Genomic DNA, 10,100 nt, shown 5'->3' on the forward strand with positions numbered 1-10,100 from the left:
TTGCAGATTCTAGATTGATGAGAAATCTTTTTCCTCCCTTTGTCTGGATTAAAGCAATTTGATTGTGGGGTGCCTTGGTGTAGTTTTCCTCATATTTCCTGTCCTGAGGTTCATTGAATTTATTGGAACTATATATTTTTAGTTTGCATCAACCTTAACAACTATAAATTCAAATTAGTTTCATTATTTACTGAAACTAGTTTTCTTGTCTGTGTTCCTTGGAGATACAATTACATGTATATTGGATGATTTGCAGTTACATTTTCTCTGTGTGTTTCATTTCAGATGATTTCCATTGCTATGTCTTTAGGTTCATCAAAGTTTTTTTTTTTTCTTTTCCTGCACTGTCTATATGGCTTTAATTCCATTCAGTAATCATAGACCAGATTTCTTATTTTAGTCATTGCTTTTGTCATGAGAAGTTTGGTTAGGTCTTACATATCACTTGCATGTCTCTATTTAACATGCTCATTCTGCCCTATAATTTCTTGGATATATTGATCATAGATATAATAACTATTTGAATGTTCTTATGTATGAATTATATCATTTGTGTAATTTCTGGGTCAGTGTCAGTTGAGTTCCCCTTCCTTACGTGTCTTAGTTTCCTGCTTCTTTGCATGCCTGATAATTTTTTATGGGTTGCCAAACATGGTCAGTTTTAGCCTGTCAGAGGCTGGATACTTCTAGATTCCTAAAATATTCTTGGTTTTTGATTTGGACATAGTTTAGTTACTTACAAATAGCTTGATCCTTTCAGATCTTTCTTTAAATATACTTTGGGCAAGGCACAGGCAGCACTTAGTTTAGGGATAATTTTTGTCCAGTACTGACACAAAAATCAAGTATTTTCCAAATGGCATGTAAGTTGTGAGGTCTTCCACACTGGCTGTCAGGCATTATTCCTGACCGTGTATGGCAGTGGGTATTGTTCCTTCCCCTGGTCTCAGTTTCCTCATACACAAGAGTTTATCAATATTCAATTGAATACTCAAGGCAGGCAATCTGTTGATCTCTGGAGGTCTCTCTGTGAACAACTTTCTCTTCTTTGGTACTCTGCTCTGTGAAAGATAGCAGTCTTCCTGAATCAGTGACTACCCCGTCCACGATTCAGGGAAACTGTTGGGCTATGCCAGCTTCCTCCTCTCTAAACCACAGACTCAAATCCCCGCCTAGTCAATAACGTAGGGCACTATATGAACCATTTCATTTATTTCCCAACATCAGGGATCACTGCCCTTCACTGCCTGATGTCTGATGTTTTGAGAGCAGCTTCTTATATATTTTCTCTACGCTTTTAGCTGCTTCCAAAAGGAGTATAAATCCAGTTTTTGTTATTACATTTGGCTGGAAGTAGAAGTGTTAACACCAATTTACATTTTAGTATTGAGCCTTACTTCTCTGGCTTTGTTCTTTTATCTTTTATTCTTCTTTGATGATAGACTCAATGTGGACATATGGAGAATGGCCATTGCTAGACATAGGGAGAAACTAGGGATGAGCTGGCAGATTGAAAGTATAGTTAAAGAAGAAAAAAAAAGGAAAGAATGAGAATATGCAGTCAAATCTTGAAGAAAGTAATTGATGGCGATTGTCAAAGCCATGTGAAATCCCAGCTTCCACTTTAACACCCATAATATGAGAATTCAAACTAATGTCTTCAACTTGGAAACCTTAATCTGCCAGTGAGCTTTACTAATTTCTACTGGTCTTCATAACTCCGTAACAAAGGACGAGGTTTGGAATTTCTCACCTTTGTTTCTCAGAGAAAACGCACCAAAGTCACCCAGAAAGCTGTGCTTGGGTGAAAACTAAACGTCTTACATGATTTTTTTTTTTTTTTTTTTTTTTTTGCTGCTTTGCTCAAATGATTCTTTAGCAGTGTTCGCCCTGGAAGAGAACAAACTGTGGCACAGAAGAAAACACAGTGGACATGGAGTAAGAGTCTAGGGTTGTTGTCTAACACAGTCATAAACAAGTTATGGGGAAGGCACTTGACTTTCCTAGGTCTCAATTTCCTCACCTGGAAATTGGAATAAGGACTCCCATATGAAGGGCCATTGTGAGATTAAATGAGATGATGCACGTGCCAGTTTTACAGAGCCTAACACTTAATATTACATGCAAGCGTCTGTGCATGATTTCTTCTAGAGGGAGGGATTTGCATTTCTTTTACTGGAAGGAAAGAGATGAATATACAAGTGGACTATCAAATAAGAGGTGGATAGAGGACTGGCTTACTGGTGTACCTCCTTGTACTCATTCAGCCATCCTGGCCCTGGGCTCCCTCCAAATTAAAGAATCAGTGTCAGAAGACCTGAGATCCACCCGTAGGTATCTGACCTCACACAGAATATTAGCCTGTCTTAGCTGTTCAAATGAGGATAATGATGGCTATCATCGGTGGAGCACTTGTTCCGTGTTGTCAGGTGTTGGATTAAGCACCTTGCCAATACTGGCATTTAAACTTTTTGACCCTTTGTTATTATTTCCATTTTATAAATCAGGCAGCTGAGTTTCAGATATGTTTAGTAATTGGTCCAAGATAACACAAACACAAGTGGTGTGGCTGGGATGGGCACCAGCTCTGCTCCTATGCCAACATGCATGCTCTCACCCATGTTACACTGCCTTCCCATTAGCACGTTAAGGATTTGGAAAGCTGAGGGCCAACCCTGATAAAGTACCATGGAGTATATTGGTGCCCTAGCTAAGATCTTTTTCCCTTACCTTACCGGAAACATTTTCATATTAACTGAAACACTAGTCCCTGCACAAGACAACTTTCCTCAAATTTCTCTTAACGCTATACACTGGTCAGAATATAAAAAGCAACGACTTCAGAACTTGAAAGTTAGCAATAGGAGGTGAATGAGGGAAGGGAAGCAAAACAAGAATGACCCTGTGATGGTTATTATTACGTGTCTACTTGAGTTGGCCGTGGGGTGCCCCAGACTAAACATTTTTTCTCGGGATATTTGTAGAGTGTTTCTGGGTGAGGTTAGCGTTTGATTTGGTAGACTCAGTAAAGCAGACTATCGTCGCCAGTGAGTGTGGGCAGCATTCAATGTCCTGAGGTCCTGAAGAGAACACAGGGTAGAAAAAGGAGGAATTCATGCCCCACCGCTTCTTTTCTCAGCCTTAGAAGGTGTTCCCATTTAGAGGCAGAGCAGTGGGTAGGGTAAGGGGTTGGTTCTCCGGAAGTGCCTTTGCTCCAACAACCCACAGTGATGTGATTTCCCTGCAGGACTGAAATGAGGACCCATGTGCGGTTATGGGTCTGGGGTAGCGTTGGAAGAGCGGAGCCAAACATATGAGTGGGCCAGACTGAAACTGTCTCAGGATCTCCTCCTCCGTCTCCATCACGGCCATGGAAATGTCATGGAGAGAGTGTGACTTCCACACAGGATTTTCCCCAATGGTAATTGGTCCCACTCCGTTATTTCTTTCAGACGTCCATGCTAGGTCCCTTTAGGGCCAGAGCCCAGGCCAGCGTTAGGGTTAGGTCCTAGCTACCTGCATGTAGATCTCCTGGTTTCCCAATACCATTTGTTGAAGAGACTGTCTTTCCCCCATTGTTTATTCTTGCCTCCTCTGTTATAGGTTAATTTACCACATAAGCATGGGTTTATTTCCTGGCTTTCTATTCTGTCCCATCGATCTATGTGTCTGTGTTTGTGCCACTACCCATCGTAATTGCTCTACTTGAAGCTTTGTACTACATCTTGAAATCTGGGATTTTGATACCTCCAGGTATGTTTTTGTCTTTCAAGATTATTTTCACTATTCAAGGTCTTTTGCCGTCCCATACATATTTTAGTATTAGTTGTTTCCGTTCTGTGAAAAGTGCCTTTGGTACCTGGACAGGGATTGCATTGAAACTGTAGATAGTTATGAGCAATATGGACATTTTAATGATATTGATTCTTCCAATCCATGATCATGGGATACCTTTCCATTTGTTTGTGTCATCTTCAATTTCATCATTGACTTGTGGTTTTCACACTACAGGTCTTTCACTTCTTTGGATAAGTTTAGTCCTAGCCATTTTACTCTCTCTTTTTTTGGTGCAATTAGGAACGGTGTTGTTTTCTTAATTTCTCTTTCTGTGACTTCATTATTATTCTATAGAAACCCTACCAATTTCTGTGTATCAATTCCGTATCTGCAACTTTACTGAATTCGTTTATTACTTCTAGTAGTTTTGGGGGGAAAGTTTTAGGGTTTTCTATGCATATTCTCATGTCATCTGTAGATCGTGACAGTTCAGCTTCTTTAGAAAGGTAGATGACTTTAATTTCTTTTTTCTTATCTGATTCCTGTGGCTAGGACTTCTAGTGTTATATGAAACAAGAGTGGCAAAAGTAGACATATTTATCTTGTTCTTGATCTTAGAGGGAAAGCTCTCAGTTTTTCACCATTGAGACGTTAGGTGTGAACTTAATATAAACAATATATAAAATAATATTTTTATGTGTTGAGGCATGTCCGCCCCCCTGACTTTGTTGAGAACTTTTACCATGAATACATGTTAAATTTTGTCATATGCTTTTTCTGCATTTATTGGTATAATCATATGATTTTTGCCCTTCGTTTTGTTGAGGTGGGATATTATGTTGATTGATTGGATGAGCCATCTTTGTTTCCCTGGAATAAAAGCCACTTAATCATTTTAGTGTGTTGTTGAGAGGAGTTTGCTAATGTTTTATTGAGGATTTTAAAGTCTCTGGTTTCATATAGGTGTTGCTACCTGGTGCAGAGGTGTTGTTGTTTGATGTTGTTTTTGTTGTCCTTGTTGTTGTTTGCTTTCATTTGCACGGGAAATGTATCTCCATCCTTTCACTTTCAGTCTGTATGTGTCTAGGTCTGAAGTGAGTCTGTGCTAGGCAGCATATGGATGAGTGTTGTTTTTTGTCCATCCTGTTACCCTACGTATTTGGACTGGAGCACTTCAGCCATTCATATTTAAAGTAATTGTTGACCGTGATGTACTAATTGTAATTTTGTTCTTTGTTTTCCAGTTGCTTTTATAGGTCTCTGTTTCTTTTTTTCCATACTCTCTTTCTTTCTCATAGATGGATTTGTGTTGTGCTTTACTTGGCTTTCTTTTTCTTTCTTTTTCATGTATTTTGTGTTTTGAGTTTGTTATCACAAGGCTTACATATAACATCGCAAGGAAACATCAGTCTATGTTAATTTGGTGGTCACTTAAATATAAACACATTCGAGAAATTTAAAAAGACTAACCTTAGGGGCAAGTGGGTGGCTCAGTCAGTTAAGTGTGCGATTTCGAGCTCAGGTCATGATCTCACAATACGTGAGTTTGAACCGCACGTTGGACTCTGTGCTGACAGCTCAGAGCCTGGAGCCTGCTTCAGATTCTGTGCCTCCCCTTCTCTCCGTCCCTCCCTGTTAACACTCTGTCTCTCTCTCTCAAACATGAAATAAAACATATATGTTTTAGTAAAATAAAATACAAAGAGTAACTTTTTTAAGTCCCTCCTCCAAATTTGATGTGTATGTTGTCTTATTTTACATCTTTTTATTCATAATTCTGTAATATCTAATTACGATTTTCCCCCGTTAACATTTCTTGCATTGCTGATTAGTGGTGATAAGCTTCTTTATCTTCTGTCTGAGAAACTCTTTATCTCTTTTTTTTCAAATCTCAATGATAATCTTTCCAGGGAAAGTTTTCTTGGTCGTGGGATTATCCTTTCAGGCCTTTGAAGATATCATGTCACTCTATCCCAGCATGCCAACTTTCTGCTGAAATATCAGCTGACAGCTTTAGGTGTTTGTTTGTTGTGATTTGTTTTTCAAATCATAGGTAACTTTTGCTTCTCTCTTACAACTTTTGAAATTCTTTATTAATCTTTAAACTTTGACCTTTTAGTTCTGATGTGTCAAAATGTAGGGCTCCTTGGTTTCATCATGTTTGGAACTCGGTGCTTCTTGTCCTACATGTCTGTTTTCTTCTCTAGTTTTGGAATGTCTTCAGTTATCTTTTCTTCAAATAATTTTGGTACACTTTTCCTTCTTGTGTAATCCCTATTATGTGGATTTTTGCTCACTTGATATTTCCAAAGTATCCCTTAACCTATCCTCATTAAAAAAAAAATTCTGCTGTTTGTTTTGGGTGCTTTCCCTTAATCTGCCTTCCATATCACTGATATGTCCTTCTGCATGCCGTCTTCTGTTGATTCCCTCTAGTGTTTTTTTTTCCAGCTATTATATTCTTGAACTGTGATTTTGTGTGTGTTTGCTATCTCTTAATTAAGGGTCTCACTTAGTTCTTGCCTTTTCTCTGCAGCCCAGCGAGCACCTTGACCATCATTAATTTATATTCTTTATTTAATTGAGGCACAATGCTTACCTGCGTTTCAGCTCTTTTCTGGGTTTTTTATTGTTCTTTCTTTTGGAGCATATTTCCCTCTCTCTCCTTTTGCTTACCTTTCTGCATTTGTCTCTATAGATGAGGCAGAGCAGCTACACCTCCTACACTTGAAGGAATTGTCTTATATATGATTGTCCCCCTGGGTAGACTCTGTGTGCTAGTTGGTGACATTTGCTGGTTGGCTGAAGCTGTGGCTTGCATGGACTGGGGATCCTGGGGCTTTCTACATAACAGGCGCCCTCTCAGGATACTTAAAGCTGAAGTAAAGGCAGACTGGGTTGTCCCAGGATTCTGTGTGTTGAGGGTACCCTGGCAGGACAGCTGAAGCTGAAATGATTGCAAGTTGAGGCATGCTGGGGTGCTGTGTATAGGTGCCCTGTACAGGGTGGCTAGAACGTAAGCAGTCTGGGGGTCAGGTTGTCCTTGATCTCTCTATGCAGACGGTTCTTGGGCAAGATAGGTGAAGCTAAAGTGGGTACAAGCTGAAGGCACCGGGGGCTGTACATGCAGAGGACACCTTGCCAATATAGTGAAGCTGAAGTGGATATAAACTAGGGTGTACCAGGACTTTCCACTGAGAGGGTGCCCTGAAGGGGCCGTGGGAGCTGAGGTGGGTTACAGTCCAGGAATGGCTCTTTTGATATGCTAGTTCCTCTTTGAAGTGCATTGTTTAAGGGGGGAAAGCATATCATGGGTGTGTGTGTATCCAGTGCAATTGGGGCTGGTGTGTGTGTTGTGTGCCTGGAACTTACTGAGGCAGCAGGCCAGCTACAGCAACTGGACCCTGCTCTGGTCAATGCTTTTAAGGTGGATGGAGAATGTGGGGCAGCTTGGTGGCTCAGTGGATGGAGTATCTGACTTCAGCTCAGGTCATGATTTTGCAGTTCATGAATTTGAGAACCACATTGGGCTTGATGCTGTCAGTGTAGAGCCTTTCCTGAATCTTCTGTCCCCCTCTTTCTGCCCCTGCTCTGCTTGTATTCTCTGCTTCTCAAAAAGAAGTAAACATTAAAAAATGTGGATGTAAAATGTAACCCTGGCATTCTCCTGTCTCTATGACCCAGAGAGAACTCCTGTGGCTCCTCTGTCGTTGACAGAGTTCTAATGCTCTCTTTTATATGACAGTTGCTCTTTTCAAACTGCAGGGTTGTGGTTTTTTTTTCTTCTTTCTTTTTTCTGCCCAAAGACAGAGGAGTCTGTTCCTCATCCTCCCCAACTACCCCTGGCAACGTTAGGGGTGAGTGTTTCCTTTGTTACTGTCTCTCTGTCTTGCTGTTGTCTTTCGATTTTCTATGTTTTGTTAGGCACAATCTGTGCAGTCAGTCCTCAGCTCCTCACGAGGAATTGTTATATCAATGGGTGCAATCCCCAGGGAGCTGGACAAATTGGAAGTACACCTTCTGGCTGGTTCACCAGAAACGTAGTCAGGGAGTTCAGGCACAAGAGCACCTAGCTCCAGGGGACCCAACAAAGGTGAGGTTTGGCTACCCATTACTGACAAGATCGCGATTCAAAGGAACTAGTGGAGGTGAAACAAATGGGAAATTTATTCAGAGACCGACACCAGAAATGCAGCAGACTCACATCAAAGACTCCCTCTAATGTGCTGAAAATACTTCCAGGTTTATGTAAGGAAAATGTGGGACAAAAAGAGGTAGGCATACACAGGTGGTCACTAAGGTCAGGTTGGTCATTGTCTTGGGCTTGAGGGTGGAGTCTTATTGGCTCAGGCAGTCCTTATTGCTAGAGGAGTAGATTCAGTTCTCATCAGGTGATACTTTGCTTTCAGGATCCTGAATTAAGAGATAAGCTGAGGGTGGGGAGGGGGCGCCTGGGTGGCTCGGCTGATTAAGCATCCTACTTCAGTTCAGGTCATGATCTCCTGGTTCATGGCTTCATGCCCCGCATTGGGCTCTGTGCTGACAGCTCAGAGCTGGAGCCTGTTTCTGATTCTATGTCCCCTGCTATCCCTGCCCGTCCCCCACTTGTGCTCTGTCTCCCTCTGTCTCAAAAATAAATAATCATAAAGAAGGAGAGAAGCTGGAAAGAAAAAGTTAATCAATTGGAAAGTTTAAGGTCAATATGGAGGTAGTTGAAATCTTCTTTCACCTGGGAGGAGTTGAGTTCAAGGCCTCAACCGAAACTAGAATAGGGGCCCTCTGAATCCTATTTTGATTGGGGAAAGTTTGGGGAAATCCAAGGTAAGAGACAATAAAAGCAAAGAATCTGTCAGTTTTGTGTACATATCGACATAAACACCAGTACCTCCCCTGATTACAAGCGTGGCATGTACAGAAAAAGGCATAGTAAAGGCCTTCGAATTGGAAAAAGTAAAAATAAAAACTATCTCGATTCTTTTCTTTATTTAGTTTTCAATTTGTATTTTGGAAAGAGAGAATGAGCAGAGACGGGGAGAGAAAGAGACAGAGAGAAAGACAGAAAGAGAAGCTTAAACAGGCTCCATGCTTAGCACAGAGCCCCACACGGGGCTCAATCCCCTGACCACGGGACCATAACCTGAGGTGCTGAACCCAGCAGTCTGGTAGTCAACTGATGGAGCCATCAAGGTGCCCTGAAAACTGCCGCAACTCTTAAATCATGGGGTTATCAACATGAAACAAATTCTAAGGGGTATACATCAGTTTTCTAGAACTCAAACATAATTAAATAAGCCCCAGAATACACAGTCAATATATACAACTCAGTTTTATTTTTATACATAAGCAATGAACAATTAGAATATGAAATGCTTTTAACGAACCATGTAATATCACACTAAACATTGAAATACTTACATTTAAATCTAACTGCCATGCACAGGATCTGTATGCTAAAAGCCACAGAAGGCTGATTGGATCAATCAAGGAATATAAATAAATGGAGAGATATGCCATATCTACCCATGGAAGCCTCGCTAGGAAGATGTCAATTATCAACTTGATGTAGAGATTCAACATAATCCCAGTCGAAATCCCAGGATTTTTTTGTGGATATCAGCAAGCTGGTTCTAAAATGTGTGTGAAAAGACAAAGGAACTGGAACAGCCAAACAGCTCTGAAAAATAACCAAGTGGGAGAACTCATGCTGCACACTTTTAAGACTCAGTATAAACCTCCTGTAATCAAGGCAGTGTGATATTGAAGAAAGATGGAGACACAGGTCAAGAGATAGAACAGAGAATCCAGAAACTGTCCCCATACACAAGCATCTTCACCCAACTTCTGATAATGACATATAGCCAACCTAACAGAAAAAGGGATGTAGTCTTTCATCAAGTGTTACCGGAACAATTAAGTGTTCGTATGCAATAGTAATCAATGAACTAAGTAATTAATTGTTTAATTGATCGGTTCATTGATTAATTAAGAGAAGCCTTGACCTAAATTCATAACTTATAAAAAAATTCACTCAAATGGATCATAGATGTAAGTGTAAAGTACAAAATTATAAAACTTTCATAAGAAAGGAGTGCTGTTGGTTTTTGAATCATTCAATCAATACTTTTGGAGCATTTAGAGTGAGACAACACAGTCTACACCCTGAGGATCCACTAGTGAACAAAGGGAGCAGGAATCACTGGGATCTTGGTGATTAATAGTCCAGTGGGGGAGACTGACAAAGATTATGGAAATAGAAACTATGGTAGAGAATAATGAATGGGGAAAAAAAGGAAATACATCTTGGAGAGGATACCAGAATTGGG

Source organism: Neofelis nebulosa, chromosome Y, assembly GCF_028018385.1.
Source record: "Neofelis nebulosa isolate mNeoNeb1 chromosome Y, mNeoNeb1.pri, whole genome shotgun sequence".
Lineage (NCBI taxonomy): Eukaryota > Metazoa > Chordata > Mammalia > Carnivora > Felidae > Neofelis > Neofelis nebulosa.